This window comes from Balaenoptera ricei, chromosome X (assembly GCF_028023285.1).
Source record: "Balaenoptera ricei isolate mBalRic1 chromosome X, mBalRic1.hap2, whole genome shotgun sequence".
Classification (NCBI taxonomy): domain Eukaryota; kingdom Metazoa; phylum Chordata; class Mammalia; order Artiodactyla; family Balaenopteridae; genus Balaenoptera; species Balaenoptera ricei.
The window spans coordinates 8,319,677-8,337,932 of record NC_082660.1 but is presented as its reverse complement, the minus strand read 5'-3'; the positions used below and the strand labels follow the sequence as shown (position 1 = coordinate 8,337,932).

Sequence of the window (18,256 nt, the reverse complement as noted above, 5' to 3'; positions counted from 1 at the left end):
TCGCTGGTTTCTTTGAAGATATGTAATAAACAGCCCTTTTAGCATTTGCACTTTTCACTTCTTTCTATCACATATCAACATGTGCACATAATACCACACTCTTTAGAAAATCATAAGGAAATAAACTCTACGCTCAATGCTGTTGTGCAAAAGACGTAGCACATGTGTTATCAAAGCTGTAATTAGGCTTCAATGTTTTCCTTTTCTTTCAAGGTCATTTCCTGGCATGATAAAATTTTCCAGTTAAGAAAGAGCCCTCTCTTTTTTAAAAAAATCAATAGTACTTCCTACAAGTTTGAGTCTAATGCAGCTGTTCTGGTGAAAACGTCACTGAAGAAGGCAAATCAGAGGGGAAGAACATAATTTTAATGATCTTTTCTTTCTTTCTTTTTTTTTTTTTTTTTTTTTTTTACTATGCCACGTACAGTGGGTTTTACCTTTAGGAGATAGAGAGCTTGGTCGTTTGTAAGTAGTAAACTCTTTACCTTGAGACATTGGTGCTTCTTCGGAAAGATATCCCTTCTGTGGCATATGGGTCTTGTCCCTTGTCCTCATCTCTGTTCTCTTGGTTGATTGCTGGGAAGTAGCCAGCCCTTAACACTGGAGCTACTTATAGTGATAGATGAGGCATTGAATCTGTGCACCTGACTCCGTAGTAATCTATAAATTAGTTATGAGCTGGTAATAAAAAATCCTAAACGTCCCTGCTTCTTGGGGAGCCGCAGACTCCAGGGGTCACCAGGCAATGAAAGATCGAACTGGACTCACCAGTGAAAACACAGTTAATGATTTACACACATCAGCATTTGACATTGGTATAATCTGAATCAAGAGATCCTTTGTTTGCTACATTGCGTCACTGACTGGTGCCCTGAAGGCTGTAAGTTTGGGCACACTGTTGTTCAGGCCAAAGGGAGATGAGTACACAGAGAGTGAGTGATAAAAGGTGAGCTGTGAGGGTCGGATTTTATGCACATGTTGGTGTCAACTAGAAAGTAATGTGGATACTGCAGTGATACGTTCAGGAGGGTTGGAAACACAAAGATTGTGTGTGGGCGCAGAGTGGAAGGGATGAGGAGGGGAGAAGCAATTATAATTCTCTTATCTCAGGCCAGTGAAGGCAAGTTAATTTAACCAGACCCGGGGAGAAGTCCTCAGGGAGAAGGCCTTCCAAGTAAAATCCCACTGGAGACACTTCAACGACACCGGAGAGGAGTGACTCCAGTTCACGTCTCTTGGTTACTATGCCATTCTCGAAAATGATTTCTCGAGCACAGCAGGGCTGGTGAGTTTCATAGCAGAAATTTCTGGCTCGATATCATAGGCATTTTACACGTTAAATTGTGCATTGGAGAATAAAGCGTGTCCTCCTGAGTCGGGATGCCTCTAATATTTAGCCTACTCCAAAGGCTGAGCAGGTTTGAGTCTCTGTGTGAACCTGGGGAAGAGGAATAATAATCTTCATTTTGTAGGTTCTCTGATTTGCGAGGCTTTTTACAGGCAAAGGGCTACCGCTTGAACACTGTGGATCTGGTGGGCCACTGCTGAACAATAGGGCAATTTCATTAAGCCGAGCCAAGGCTAATTTTGAAGCGGTTCTAATACGTTCTCTATTAAGTAGAGAGATTTGATTTCCTACCCTCCCTTTCACGCTCGAAGGATCTCAGAATTCTTGACGAAGCAATGACAACAATACTGGCTGTATACATTGTCTCCCAGATGCCGAAATCACTTTTTTTCTTACACGCTTCATCATTCAGAACTATTAAGCATTTTTCTGCTCTTTGTTAGAAGAGTAGGTCCGAGATGTATACAGCAGTCTTTCCTCAGTCAGTTCAGACACTTTGGTTGCTCACTATCCCGAAAGATGAAAAGTAAACATGTTCAATATTTAAGTCATATGTACCAGTAAAGACTCATCATTTTCTGGACCACACAGAATCCTTGTACAAGTTTTGGATATAATCTCTGCTTTTGTACTAATTCCAAAAAAAGTCAATGAAGTCTGAAGGCATTTGGCAAAAGAACTAACCGATTTAACTCTGTGCTCAAAAAGTCAATGTTGCATAAATATTTGAACGTAGTTTTTGGAACACCCCTGGTTATCTGTTTAAGTTGTACTTTGCTCTTAGACACAGAATCATATCAGAGTATCATTCTCCCATAAAAATCTGCAGAGTAATGCTTGAATAGCTCCACATGAAAAGAAATTAAATTCCACAAGTTTATTGCCCTGTGGATATTGGGCAAAGTGACTGATGCCCATGTTATAGATGAAGCAGGTTATAACCAAAACTTTCCCTTATATTCAGCCTGTTTCAGTTACTCCACTATCAGGAAAATCACCCAGACTCTTGGACAGAGGGCAAATGGGGCCCAGCGGCAGCTCTTAGCCTCGTTACCATCCAAGTGGCTGGTTCTGTTCATCCTCACATCGTTAGGCTCTTTTCCCCCTAAACTGTTGCCATCACCTTCATAGATCCAACGCCTGTCCTTCAAGGCATCCAATAGGTGGGTTATTGTCTTTGTTTGGGTTCTCCTGGATGTAGATCTTGAAGCAAAATTTCAAGCGCAAGTGATTTATTTGGAGGAGAGAGACAAAGGAGGGAAGGAAACCAATAAAGGATGTGTTTCAAGTAAGTTATCACTGCGGGCACCTGAAGCCTAATCCTACTGGGGAACTCTGGGAGCCAGTGTCAGACAGACTTCTCAGAGGTATCCCAGCCAAGTGACAAGGGAGTTGGGGTATTTATATACCAACTCTGGTCATTGACTAGGTAAGGACTGCACAGGGCCAGAGGTGGGAGACTTTAATTCTCCAGTACCTCTGGCCTTGCCAGAGCAAGCAAGCAAAAATTGGCTCTAGCACCGGAGAAAGCTCTCTAGCAAAGAGATGTAGGGGCTGGCAGTTGTCAGGCCACCAGGCACAGAAATGGAAAGGCTTAAGGGAATACGAGTTGAGCGTTGACCTATCCAGTTCATATTATTCGGAACCATCTTCACTGTCTATGCACCTCAAAGGCAGCGCACAGACTCCACCAGTCCCTGCAACAGCCTTGTCAATATTCTTCCACCAGAAAGAAAGAGTATTTCCTTATGACTTGTTTTTAAAAATCACCATCTACTTCTGTTGTTTACAATTTATCATCTGGATATGAGAGCTCCTGGAGATTCACCTAACTTCCCAGGCCCAGCTGTATCTCAGACAGAGGATAAACCAGAAGAATAAGAGCATGGGAATCTGGGCCTAATGGAACAGAACATCCAAAGAGGAAGCTGGCTGTCCGTATTTGGCAGGTGGATAGCTCTCCTCTTTGCAGGAGGAGGTCTGCACAGACAAGTGAGGAGTGGTGGCAGTAGGTCCGATGATCAGTAACAGATGGAGAGTCGCATCATCAAGCAGTTGGCATTGGGAAGAGCCAACAGGAAGTGGCAGGTACAGACCCTTGGCAAAGGCCACGGGAAGGCGTCCAACCTGCAGGTGTTGGGCATGGAGAGAAGGGAGGAGATGGTTCTTTGGCAACTTGTGAGGACAGAGCATAAGTGGGTAATGGCAACATGGGGGTTGGGAGGAGAAGCTTGGGATTTAGGGGCATAGTTCGAGTCACAGAATAAACTAAATGAATGGACAGAGCATCGAGGCGCTGACACGAACACAAGAAGCCCTTTCATTTTAGTCAGGATGTCTTTTGGTTGTAAATGGCAAAAGAAAAAATCTTTTATTTTAGGGAAAGAAATGGAAAGTTTGTGTTGGGTGTGTGTGTGAGAGGAGTGTATCAGCTATCCAGTGCTGCATAACAAGCTATCTGTAAACTTAGTGGCTTAAGACAACAATCATTAGGTCATGATTCTGTGGGCCAGCAATTACCTGGACTCAGCCGGGTGATTCTTCTGCTGGTCTCCCCTGGGGTCACTCATGTGTCTGCAGTCAGCTGGCAGGTCGTCTGGGAATTGGTTGGTCTAGGAAGCATCAGCCATGATGCTTCTACATGGTCTATATGATCTATGCTCTCCATGTCTCTCATCTTCTAGATGGCTGGCCTGGACCATTGCATAGGTTAATGGAAAGGTACCCAGCAGCAAGAGAGGGCAGCTCCCAAAGCACAAACACTTTTTAAGCCTCTACTTGCTTCACGTTTGCTAGTGTCCTGTTGACCTACAAGAACTGTATAACCATGCCCAGATTCAAGGAGTGGATAGATTCTACTTTTTGATGGAATTTGTGGCCAAATTTTGCAATCTACTAGAGAAGGGCAGCTGAGGACCCACAGAATTAGGAATAGAACAATGAAAGAATACAGCCTCTGCTTATTATCTTTTCTATTCGTTCTCTACCCACTTCAATCTCTTGGGCCAGCTGTCTTGACAAGACAGGGGCTCTCGGGTCACTTTCACCTCTTGGGCTCACATCCTCACTACATCATAACCTGAGAGAAAAGTGTTCTTTTCTCTTAGGCCCAATTAAAATTCTGAGAATAAAGGTGACTGGCCTGGCCTGCGTGTTGGGGGATGAAGATGGGTGGCTCTTTCCACAGATGGAAGCCATACAGAGCAGGCTGTCTCATGGCCGGTAGGGCAAGTCCAGGGTCTAAAGTGATTGAGTACTTACTATACTTCAGGTGTATGTTTTAAAAAAGAGGTTTGGCAAATATTGTTTCAATCTTCCCAACAATTTGTGATGGAAGTGTTATTGTTCCCATTTTGTTGAGGAGGAAATTCAGGCTCAGATTGTTAAATAACATGGAACACATTTTGATCCAAGCCAACTGGACTCTAAAGTCAAGGTTTTCCACTACATACTGGTGTCACCCCACAAATGTACATTACTTAAGTTGAGAGGATCATATATTAACCTTCCTAAGAGGGCTTCTCTGACTTCTCATGTAAATTACAAACCTCACATCTTGCCGACAATACTCCCACTGCCTCTTACCATATTCTGTTTCCCCATAGGGCTTATTTTCTAAGATACTATATAATTTATTTGGTTATTTTGTTTCTTGTTTATTATCTTTCTATCCTGCTATGGCAGCACATCAAAGACAGAGATTTTGTCAGTTTATTTCACTGATGTATCCTAAGCATCTAGAACAGTGCCGGGCACATAGAAGGCGCTTAATAAAGGTTTGTTGAATGAATGAATGTATCAGAGTGAGTCTTCTGTAGCACATACTCCTATTGTTGCCCTTCGACTCTACCCCCATGTCTACTGTGGGTTTTGGGGATTTTATACATTTTTATATCTCCAGTGCCCTACCCACTCAGGCATGTGTAGGAGCCCCATAAATTGTTCTTAAATAAATAACTGACTTACCCAAGAAAGGAAAAGTAGCTAATGTTATTGGAAGGGAAAATTCTTCTCATGACAAAAGTGTTTTCCCTATTTAGGTAATGTTTTCAAGGTAGAGGAAGTACATGAATAAATTTATTAGGTGGAATAAGACCAAATTCCTTTTGGTTGCTGCTGTATTTATATCTACATGTAACTATAACTATATTAATGTCTATATCTAGGTGCACTAAAGGTTCAGTTGCCCCAGCAGAAACTCCATCTTTGCTAGAACTATATCTGCTGAGAATAATCTTTTTTTTTTCATCTTCATTAGATTATAATTGCTTTACAATGTTGTGTTAGTTTCTGCTGTACAACAAAGTGAATCAGCTATAGGTGTACCTATATCCCCTCCTTCTCGGGCCTCCCTCTCACCCTCCCCGAGAATAATCTTTTTCTCTTCTCAAACTATGTATATAAAACATGCTCTCCATAAATATTCATTGTCTGAATGACCGTAGAAATGATACACAGATCTTTATAATGCTTCACTAAGGAGTGTGGTTAATTGAAGCTAAAGGACAGTTCTCTTAAAATATTGGTAGAATTTTCTGTTATTCAAGGAGAATGCTTGGCAGGGACGACTTACACAACAGACATTTTTTGATAATTTTCTTTTGCATTCCCATGGAGGAAAACCTTAAAAGGTATGGCTAGGAATGACAGTAGATTTTGGCAAAAGGCCTTAAAACTTATCATTGTCTTTTTTAACCTCCATCAACAAAATAATTAAATTTTGTTATGTTTTCACATTGGGGGGAATTTTCTGATAATTTCCTTTTTCATGTTTCAGTTCTTGGATTTTTCATTAGAAAAACAATGTTTCCCTTTTTTTTTTCTAAATTTATTTATTTTGGGCTGTGTTGGGTCTTCATTGCTGCGCGCGGGCTTTCTCTAGTTGTGGCGAGCCGGGGCTACTCTTTGTTGTGGTGCGTGGGCTTCTCATTGTGGTGGCTTCTCTTGTTGTGGAGCACCGGCTCCAGGCACGTGGGCTTCAGTAGTTGTGGCACGCGGGCTCAGTAGTTGTGGCTCGTGGGCTCTAGGGTGCAGGCTCAGTAGTTGTGGCGCACGGGCTTAGTTGCTCCGCGGCATGTGGGATCTTCCCGACCAGGGCTGGAACCCGTGTCCCCTGCATTGGCAGGCGGATTCTTAACCACTGCGCCACCAGGGAAGCCCTGTTTTCCTTTTTTTCTTTAAAGAAATGTAGGTTTCTATTTCTACCTTTTTGGTCAGTGATATAAAAGAAAGGTTAAGGCAGGTGTAGACCTTATCTTCCATTGTTAAGAGCAAATATTTTCCGAGAAATGTGCTGTGCTGATTTTTGCATTAGCAATGCCTAGTGCCGGGCTTCCTTGGTGGTGCAGTGGTTAAGAATCCGCCTGCCAATGCAGGGGACACGAGTTCGAGCCCTGGTCCGGGAAGATCCCACATGCCGCGGAGCAACTAAGCCCGTGCACCACAACTACTGAGCCTGTGCTCTAGAGCCCGTGATCCACAACTACTGAAGCCCGTGCGCCTACAGCCCGTGCTCTGCAACAAGAGAAGCCACCACAATGAGAAACCCACGCACCGCAACGAAGAGTAGCCCCGGCTCTCTGCAACTAGAGAAAACCCACACGCAGCAATGAAGACCCAACGCAGCCAAAAATAAATAAAATAAAATAAAAAATAAATAAATTTATAAACAAACAAACAAAAACCAATGCCTAGTGCTGAAAATATGTTTTCGAGAGAATTTTGGTTATTGCACAGGAGTTGATTTCTAAGTCAGAAGGCAGGAATAAAACACAAGAATTACTGAATTGGTCTTGCCTAAGTTAACTTAGAGTTGAAACTAGTTAGTGCCTTAATTAAGCTTACATTTTATTCATTAATTTATACATTTGAAGGGTAATATATAAGGCTGGGAAAACAGCTCATACTTTGAAGTACAAATTCAAGGGACAGGAGGTAACCTCACTGTGAAAAGAACACATGAAGCCAAGGGACCTGGCAGGCCAGGGGCGAAGCAGGAAGTTGAGGGCAGTAAAGCGTTCATGCCTCCCTCAGCAAATCTTACTGAGCACCAGCAATATATCCAGCTCTATTCTAAATGCTGAGGCTACAGAAGTCAATTAAACAAGTCCCTGTCCTCATTCGGCTTATATTCTAATGTAGAGAGACAGACAATAAACCAACGAGTGTCTAATATGTCAGGTAGTGAGAGATGCTGTGAAGACAAAGAAAGCTCCAGAAAGAGAGAGGAGTGAGAAGGTTGTCCTGTCATATGAAGTGTCTTGGAAGGCCTGTTGGAAAAGATAACAGTTGAGCAGAGACCCGAAAGAAGTGCAAATCATGCTGTTCTCCTGGGGGAGAGAACCCCAGGCAGAGAGAAGAGCAAGTGCAAAGGCCCTGACACGAGAGCGTGAGGTGTGTGTCATGGATTGCCAGGCAATGACCTTCTAGAGGCTTGTAGGTGTTGCGTGAACTTTGGCTTTTACTCGTGTGCAAATGGGAGCCATTGAAGAGTTTTGAGCAGAGGAGTTCAAAAGAATGACAGCCTTGGGGCTTCCCTGGTGATGCAGTGGTTGGGAATCTGCCTGCCAATGCAGGGGACACGGGTTCGAGCCCTGGTCTGGGAGGATCCCACATGCCGCGGAGCAACTGGGCCCGTGAGCCACAACTACTGAGCCTGCGCGTCTGGAGCCCGTGCTCCGCAGCAAGAGAGGCCGCGACAGTGAGAGCCCCGCGCACCGCGATGAAGAGTGGACCCCGCTCGCCGCAACTAGAGAAAGCCCTCGCACAGAAACGAAGACCCAACACAGCCGTAAATAAATAAATAATTAATTAATTAATTTAAAAAAAAAAAGAATGACAGCCTTAAATAGGCTGGGGAGGGGGTGCGGGCCGAATGCGGGGTAGAAGCAGGCACGCCTTAGGAGGCTACAGCAGGAATGCAATCAAAAGATGGTGGTAGCTTGGACCAGAGCAGTGGGATATGGTGAGAGGTCATCAGATTGTAGGTGAGACTGACAGAATTTCCCGATGAATTGGATGTCAGATTTGAGAGAAAGAAACCAACCATGGATAACTACAAAGATTTTGGTCTGAGCATCTGGCTGTGTTCATGGCTGGCTCTAAAATGCTCACTTGCTTTTAGGGATGGTCACATGTTTAAAGAGCCAGAGATGGAACAGATAGGAGCAAATGTGTTCGGATTAGGCTAGTCACAGTATTCAAATCCAACAACGGGAAATGAATAGAATATCAGTCCTTCTATCATTAAACTAAGTGCAAAAAGGAAGAAATGTAGCTTGGTAGCCATGAGATCACTATTGCAGTATTTTTTTATTAATTTTTATTGGCGTATAGTTGCTTTACAGTGTTGTGTTAGTTTCTGCTGTACAGCAAAGTGAATCAGCTGTACGGGTACATATATCCCCTCTTTTTTAGATTTCCTTCCCATTTAGATCACCACAGAGCACTGAGTAGAGTTCCCTGTGCTATACAGTTGGTTCTCATTAGTTGTCTATTTTATATATAGTAGTGTATATATGTCAGTCCCAATCTCCCAATCCATCCCACTCCCCCCTTCTCCCCCTGGTATCCATACATCCGTTCTCTACATCTGTTTCTCTATTTCTGCTTTGCAAATATTTGTATCATTTTTCTAGATTCCACATATAAGCAATATTATACGATACTTGTTTTTCCCTTTCTGACGTACTTCACTCTGTATGACAGTCTCTAGGTCCATCCACGTAAAAAATACAGAACACTTCACAAATCTGCCTGTCATCCTTGCACAGGGGCCATGCTAATCTTCTCTGTATCATTCCAGTTTTTAGTATATGTGCTGCCGAAGTAAGCACTGCAGTATCATTTAGTTTGTACTCAAGCTATAGAACAACTGGAGCTAAGAAAAACAAAAGATCATGTGGGGACATAAAAGCAGACCACATGAGAACAAGTTGGCTAATTGTAGGAGTAGCCCCCAAAACAAAAGTGAACCAAGAAGCATGACGACTATCTTTGAATATCTGTAGGGCTGTTGTACAGAAGCAGAATTAAACTTAGTCAATATGACTCAAGGTTAAGCTGGGTCCTATAGGGAGAAGCTACTGCAAGAAGCACTTTAGCTCAATGGAAGGATAGCTTTCCTTAACAGACACAGCTAGTGCTCTCAGTGATCTGTGAGCTCATCTCCAGCCTTGGGACCCTGATACGCTATATGTCCTAGCCCCCCTTGTAAGTCAGGTGGGATCACTGGCCTATGTCAGGCCAATAAAACGTGGGTGAGATTGATGTACGCTACTTCTAGGCCTGACCTCTAGAGCCGCCTTCGAGACCTTCCACATGCTCTCTGTTCCCTTGCCTGCCTGCCAGCCAGGTGCAGAAGACCCAGGGGAAAATTCTGAGACCCTAGAAGATGGTGTTTGGAAGGAGCCTGGGTGCGTGAGAGGAATGGGGTCAGCAACTCCATGTTAGACTGTGATATGAACATGAAATAAATCCTTACTGTGTCCAGCCACGGAGAATTGGGGGTCTTTTGTTGTAGCAGCTAGATTTACTTACCCTGACAGTATATCTTCTAACTTATAGAGCTGCCCAACTGTAGAAGGGATTGCAAGAAAGGGGATGAGTTTCCTGTCCCTGGATGTGTTCAAGCACACTTACTTAGATGTGAAACTCTTGAGGCAAAAATCAAGCTGGAGATAAACGATTTGACCAAATAACTAGTATAGTGCTTTGGAAAATTTTCCGCTAAAGTATCCCTATCAACACAGAGGTTTCACTCCCTAGTGACCGTGGGTTTAGTTTCCAGTGAACTTTCTTTGACATCTTTTGTTTTCATAATCTTATCTTAAACATGTATGCAGTCTCTGTATTTTTCTGTTTCTTTTAATATATATTTATTTTAATATATATCAGTTTTAATATATATTTTTAAAAGTTATGAAGTGCATACTGTTACTGAAGAGGACTGTTTCTTTTCAGTCTTCCAGTGAGGTAGACCCTTTAGGATTAAGTGTTCAAAAATTACTATTTTCAAAGTCAAGCTATATCGAAATCAGTAAATTCATATTTAAGCCCTGTTTCAAGTGAAATGCAAAACCAAATTCGAATGAGAATGTACATTACATTTCATTAAGCTAAAAATTTTAAATCATTTCCTATGTTAATAGTATTCCACATTACATGGTTCACATTAAAAAATTGTAATGCCAAAAAAAAAAAAAAAAATGTAATGCCAGCTAGAGTTCTTTGGGAAATGCTGGAGACTTCTTTATCTTCTAGGTAACATATATAGAAATTATCTCCATGGCATTTTTTTACTTAGATGGATAAAAATTGTAATTCTGTTATTGTGCCTGCTTACAAAAAGAAGAAGTTGCTATAAACATGATACAACTCATAAAACGAAAACTATGTTGCCATTAGCAGGCACACACATTTACTTGCTCGTATCTCGTGGTAAATGTGATTCAACTGCAAGGAGAGGTGGATTTCTCCTTCGGCATTTTCTCACAAGCCCACATCTTCCTTTAAAACCAGCCCTGCCAGACAGTGGAAATGCAGAGTGTGTGTTACAAGCTGCAGGAGAAGATAAGATGTCTAGGCTGTGCTTGAGAAAAGGAAAAAAAAAAATGTATGTGCCTAAGGACATCATTTTCTTTCCGGGCATTCTTCCTAGTCGATGTTTAGGTATAAATAATACCACTTATATGCACCTCCTTAGAGGGGTAGCTGCTTTGCTTCCCTGGGAAGAATTTGTCCATGGATTTTGCAAACTTTATCTGATATTTTTAAAGCCACTTCCCCATATTTAATTGTATATAGATTTTGAGCTAGCTTTCTTAATGATTAACTTGCCTTTCATTTTTAAATGGAAAATAGAAAACATGAGTGAAAGGAGATCATCGTAAATTGAAGTAAATCTTGTTAGATATTTTCATAAAATAAAACTACTCAATGTCCATCTAGTGGCCAATATGAAGACTTGGTCTCATGCCTTGAAATTCAACAGTAATATGACACTGGGAGAGCCAGCCAGAAGATCACGTGGGGTATTAACAGGAGCCAGGCCACAGGCGGATTGCATCACTTTTTCCCACAACGCAGAATTCAGTCATGTGATCGAGACTGATTCATGTGGGAAACGGGGGAAAAATTGCCTTCCTGCGTGTCCAGGAAGAAAAACAAAATATAACACGATTTGGTGGCCGTATAGCAATCTCTGCCAGGCGAGATTTCTCAGGTATAATACAACAGTTAACAATAATTAGTGGATTCTTACTATGCCCTTACCATCTCAATGACGTAGACATATGTTGGATTCTATTTTGCAGGTGAGGAAATTGAAGATCAGATTTGTTAAGGGGTTTTTCTTTCTCTGAATCACTCATCGTATCCTCTTATTGGTCTGAAATGAATTCTCTTTCTTACAGTATTAAATTTGGCTTGTGGTTAGTGAACATTTCAAAGTACCATAACTCAGCTTTTCAGATTGCATGTCTTTAGTTGGGCACTTTGGGTGGCTTGAACAGCAGAGATTTTCTATTTTTCTTCTTCTTTTTTTAAAAAATCTCTCACACACAAATTCAAGCACAGTTCAAGGATTGATTAATTTCTTGGCATGACAGTGTCATCAAGAATCCTGATGTGTCTCAGTTTTCCATTCTGCATCCTCAGTGAGTAGGCTTACATCAGCAAGCGGTTGGAAGATGGTTGCCCTAGCTTCAGGCATCACCTCCTCACTCCCCCGTATCCAAAGGCAGAAAGTGGAGTTACTCTTCACACATTCCCCCCTTTTTGTGGCTTTGAGAGTTCCACCTCATCACTTGGAGTTGAGGAGAGCACACCTCCCTGAAGATATTGCTGCCCCAGACCTGACAAAACTTGGGGGAGGGTGCTGTTAGCCAAGATTAAGGGGCAATGGCTATAGGACGGTCAACCACAAGTGTCTTCCAGATACAATCTTGCCTCTAATAAGTATTAGTAATGAGAGATAAAATGAGAAATGCTAGAGCATGGGTTTGAATCAAAGGACTTAGGAAATTATTTAATTCAACCCTTACTTTACAGATGGATAAACTGAGTCCCAAACAGGTTAACTGGTTTTTCCAGCTTACACAGCTAGATACGGGTAGAGGTAGGACTGAAAGTGAATTTTCTGATGGCCAGTTTAGTGTATATCTATGCATATCATTGCTTAATAGTCAATAGACTATTGATCACAGTATTATGATACATTGTACTTGCTTACTTGGTTTTTGGGTTTTGGTTTTCAACTTGTCAAGGGAAAAGAGCCTCTTATTGAGCTTTGAATCTCCAGTGGGTAGCACAATGTCCTATATTCAAGAATAGTAGGGGGGAGGGATAAATTAGGAATTTGGGATTAACATATACACACTACTATATATAAAATACGTAAACAATAAGGACCTACTGTATAGCACAGGGAACTCTACTCAATATTTTGTAATAACCTATATGGGAAAAGAATCTGAAAAAGAATAGATATAGAGATAGATAGATAGATAGATAGATAGATAGATAGATAGATTGATCTGAATCACTTTGCTGCATACCTGAAACTAACACAATATTTTAAATCAACTACACTTACATAAAAAAGAAAAGAATAGTAGAGTTCATGTTTGTACCCTACTTAATGATTGGTTGTATTTAATTCTTACCTTAACCCTAGAGGTACGTGAAAAAACTGAAGCAGTTTTGGGACTTACCCAAAGTTACATGGTCATTGAGGCATTGTAACAAAAGCATAGCTACAAAAGCATATGCTCAAGTATACAATAGAGGGAAAGCCTCAGAGAAGTCTTTTTTTATGCTGCTCATAAGTACATGTATGAAATCTTAGAAATGCTAATGGCAGTGGAGTCTCATATTTTTCTGCCAGAGGTGAAGGTAAAAATAAAACATAACCGGAATAGTTAGAACCTGTGGCTGGAGATTACTGAGGAGTTTTGTTCAATACTTTTTCATAAAGATGAGAGGCACACAGTGATGTGTACAAGATGAAAGGAAAAGTAACTTTTGACAACTGGAGGAGATCCCTAAAATGAGGAATGAAGAACATGGCTGAGTCATTTGTGATAATTTTGCTTCTCTTTTACCTGCACATAAGACCATTCTGCTGCTCAGTGATTTCATCCAGGACCACATTTGAATGGCACTGACTGTAGTTTCCATAGTTACCTACACAAAGGGACAGGATTGTTCTGCTGAGGTTCACTACATGCTTTGGACACATGGAATCAGATGCCTCCTTAAGCCTATAACCACCGCCCCCCCCCCCAAATTATAACCTGTTTCTTTTTGGTAACATGGGTACTAAATGCCTTTGATTCATCCATTTCCAATTTATCATCTGTTACCTTTCGGGTTTAGGGTTTTCTAAAAAAAAGTAGCACTTTTTTTTTTTTAATTTTTGTTATCACTTAATTTTTTTCCTTCCAGTTTTATTGAGATATAATTGACATACAAGTTTTAAGTTTAAGTTACGCAGCATAATTATTTGACTTACATACATCATGGAATTATTGCCAAAGTAATTTTAGTGAACATCCCATCATCTAAAGTAAAAAAAAAAGAAAAGAAAAAATGTTTTCCTTGTAATGAGAACTCTTAGGATTTACTCTGTTAACACCTTTCATATATAACATACAACAGTGTTAATTATATTACTCGTGTTGTATATTACCTCCCTAGTACTTACTTATCTTATTTATTTATTTTTTTAAACAGCAGGTTCTTATTTGTCATCCATTTTATACACATCAGTGTATCCATGTCAATCCCAATCGCCCAATTCATCACACCACCATCCCCATCCCCCTGCCGCTTTCCCCCCTTGGTGTCCATATGTTTGTTCTCTACATCTGTGTCCCAATTTCTGCCCTGCAGACCGGTTCATCTGTACCATTTTTCTAGGTTCCACATATATGCGTTAATATACGATATTTGTTTTTCTCTTTCTGACTTACTTCACTCTGTATGACAGTCTCTAGATCCATCCACGTCTCAACAAATGACCCAATTTCGTTCCTTTTTATGGCTGAGTAATATTCCATTGTATATGTGTACCACATCTTCTTTATCCATTCGTCTGTCGATGGGCATTTAGGTTGCTTCCATGACCTGGCTATTGTAAATAGTGCTGCAGTGAACATTGGGGTGCATGTGTCTTTTTGAATTATGGTTTTCTCTGGGTATATGCCCAGTAGTGGGATTGCTGGATGATATGGTAATTCTATTTTTAGTTTTTTAAGGAACCTCCATACTGTTCTCCATAGTGGCTGTATCAATTTACATTCCCACCAACAGTGCAAGAGGGTTCCCTTTTCTCCATACCCTCTCCAGCATTTGTTGTTTGTAGATTTTCTGATGATGCCCATTCTAACTGGTATGAGGTGATAACTCATTGTAGTTTTGATTTGCATTTCTCTAATAATTAGTAATGTTGAGCAGCTTTTCATTTGCTTCTTGGCCATGTGTATGTCTTCTTTGGAGAAATGTCTATTTAGGTCTTCTGCCCATTTTTGGATTGGGTTGTTTGTTTTTTTAATATTAGGCTGCAGGAGCTGTTTATATATTTTGGAGATTAATCCTTTGTCCATTGATTCATTTCCAAATATTTTCTCCCATTCTGAGGGTTGTCTTTTCGTCTTGTTTATGGTTTCCTTTGCTGTGCAAAAGCTCTGAAGTTTCATTAGGTCCCATTTGTTTATTTTTGTTTTTATTTCCATTCCTCTAGGAGGTGGATCAAAAAAGATCTTGCTGTGATTTATGTCAAAGAGTGTTCTTCCTATGTCTTCCTCTAAGAGTTTTATAGTGTCCGGTCTTACATTTAGGTCTCGAATCCATTTTGAGTTTATTTTTGTGTATGGTGTTAGGGATTGTTCTAATTTCATTCTTTTACATGTAGCTGTCCAGTTTTCCCACAACCACTTATTGAAGAGACTGTCTTTTCTCCGTTTTATATCCTTGCCTCCTTTGTCATAGATTAGTTGACCATAGGTGTGTGGGTTTATCTCTGGGCTTTCTAACTTGTTCCATTGATCTATGTTTCTGTTTTTGTGCCAGTACCATATTGTCTTGATGACTGTAGCTTTGTAGTATAGTCTGAAGTCAGGGAGTCTGATTCCTCCAGCTCCGTTTTTTTCCCTCTAGACTGCTTTGGCTATTCGGGGTCTTTTGTGTCTCCATACAAATTTTAAGATTTTTCGTTCTAGTTCCTATTGATTCCTTCTAGTGTAGTTTTCATTTCAGTTATTGTATTGTTCATCTCTGTTTGTTTGTTCTTTAATTCTTCTAGGTCTTTGTTAAACATTTCTTGCATCTTCTTGATCTTTGCCTTCATTCTTTTTCCGAGGTCCTGGATCATCGTCACTATCATTATTCTGAATTCTTTTTCTGGACGGTTGCCTCTGTGCACTTCATTTAGTTGTTTTTCTGGGGTTTTATCTTGTTCCTTCATCTGGTACATAGCCCTCTCCCTTTTCATCTTGTCTGTCTTTTTGTGAATGTGGTCTTTGTTCCACAGGCTGCAGGATTGTAGTTCTTCTTGCTTCTGCTGTCTGCTCTCTGTTGGATGAGGCTATCTAAGAGGCTTGTGCAAGCTTCCTGATGGGAGGGACTGGTGGTGGGTAGAGCTGGGTGTTGCTCTGTTGGGCAGAGCTCAGTAAAACTTTAACCCACTTGACTGCTGATGGGTGGGGCTGGGTTCCCTCCCTGTTGGTTGTTTGGCCTGAGGCGACCCAACACTGGAGCCTACCTGGGCTCTTTGGTGGGGCTAATGACAGACTCTGGGAGGGCTCACGCCAAGGAGTACTTCCCAGAACTTCTGCTGCCAGTGTCCTTGTCCCCACGGTGAACCACAGCCACCCCCCGCCTCTGCAGGAGACCCTCCAACACTAGCAGGGAGGTCTGGTTCAGTCTCCCCTGGGGTCACTGCTCCTTCCCCTGGGTCCCAATGCACACACTACTTTGTGTGTGCCCTCCAAGAGTGGAGTCTCTGTTTCCCCCAGTCCTGTCAAGTCCTGCAATCAAATCCCACTAGGCTTCAAAGTCTGATTCTCTAGGAATTCCTCCTCCCGCTGCCGGACCCCCAGGTTGGGAAGCCTGACGTGGGTCTCAGAACCTTCACTCCAGTGGGTGAACTTCTGTGGTATAAGTGTTCTCCAGTCTGTGAGTCACCCACCCAGCAGTTATGGGATTTGATTTTACTGTGATTGCACCCCTCCTACCGTCTCATTGTAGCTTCTCCTTTGTCTTTGGATGTGGGGTATCTTTTTTGGTGAGTTCCAGTGTCTTCCTGTCGATGATTGTCCAGCAGTTAGTTGTGATTCTGGTGTTCTTGCAAGAGGGAGTGAGAGCATGTCCTTCTACTCTGCCATCTTGGTTCCAATCAGTAGCACTTTTTTACACCAACACTTCTAGAGTTTAATTCGCCATTTGAAGTTGAACTAAGAGAACACATAATACTCTTAACAGTTTTCCAGAGATGATTTTGACCCTTCCCAACCTCATATATTTCATTTTCTGGCAGTACTATTGGGAAAAGACCAAATAACTAGTAAAAATACAAAGTGATTTCTCTTTTATAGAATGATAAGCTCAACAAACAAACTAATAAAAATGTCTCAATATAGGTGTGGTGGTGGTTAGCATCCTGGATCAGGAAGGAGAAGACGTAGACCTTATATCCTGGTTCTGCCTCCTCTATCATTTAAATGTAGGCAGGGGCTTCCCTGGTGGCGCAGTGGTTAAGAATCCGCCTGCCAATGCAGGGGACACGGGTTCCAGCCCTGATCCGGGAAGACCCCACATGCTGCGGAGCATCTAAGCCTGTGCGCCACAACTACTGAGCCTGCGAGCCACAACTCCTGAGCCCACGAGCCACAACTGTTGAGCCCACGTGCCACAACTGCTGAAGCCCACGTGCTCTAGGGGCCCATGTGCTGCAACTACTGAGCCCACGTGCTGCGTCTACTGAAGCCCATGCACCTAGAGCCCATGCTCCACGACAAGAGAAGCCACCGCAATGAGAAGCCCGCGCACTGCAATGAAGAGCAGCCCCCACTCGCTGCAACTAGAGAAAGCCCACACACAGCAACGAAGACCCATCACAGCCAAAAGTTAAAAAAATAATAAAAAAAAAATAAACGTAGGCAAATGCTGAACATTGATTTCCTCTACTAAATAGTAAGGATCCCTATTCTGCCTACCTCCCAGATTGTTGTTTAGATTGAAGGGTGCAGGTAAGGTGAGGCAATGCCGTATAAACCCTAATTCACCAGAGAAAGCCCAGGTCATTTGTACATCTTATCCAGTAGTATTATATCAAGATCATAGAGAAGAAGCCTCAAGTATTTACCTATTACATTGTCCAATGAAGACGTTCAAATCATGCCAAAAAAGACAGGCTTCTTTTCATTTCTCTAAGCCTATTCCACACCTTGTTGTCCTGGAAAATGACCTGTGGAGAAATAAATTAGGGAAATGCTGCTTTCTGAGTCTCCCTCTCAAAGCATCACAATATATATTATTTTCAAGGTCCAGAGAAAACTTGCCATCTAGAAAAGAGAGAGCCTGCTTAACTTATTTTCCAAACTTGCTTTACCAAAAATACTCTCCCTCCCCTTGCAACAAGGGTTAATATCCCTTCGTTCTGTTCTAAAGGGAGAGATGACATACTTCTCTCATTTTCTGGCAACTTGCAAAAATGTGTTTTTTTAGAAAATTTTCTCCTGAACTTAAAAACTTCCGTTTTGAGCAGAAATTCAGGTGGAAATGTCCTTCCTTTAACATTTTGCTTGACATCAGGGAGTGGAAGAAAGAAGAGCCGTTTCTGGGTCTTTCTCATTAGCCTATTTCTGTTTAAATTACTCTCTGTTATATTTCCTTTCCACTTATATTAGG

The 18,256-nt window shown here is 41.6% G+C and overlaps 1 protein-coding gene and 1 non-coding gene across 3 annotated transcripts in view; one reads left to right on the top strand and one right to left on the bottom strand.

Annotated features, from left to right (window-relative positions):
• Nucleotides 1-18,256, top strand: part of MID1 (midline 1) — a 603,969-nt gene that overhangs the window by 386,926 nt on the left and 198,787 nt on the right. The gene's annotated exons all lie outside the window — the stretch shown is intronic.
• LOC132358109 (U6 spliceosomal RNA) lies at nucleotides 9,076-9,183 on the bottom strand. Its single transcript, XR_009500463.1, has one exon. It is a non-coding gene; the product is annotated as a U6 spliceosomal RNA (small nuclear RNA).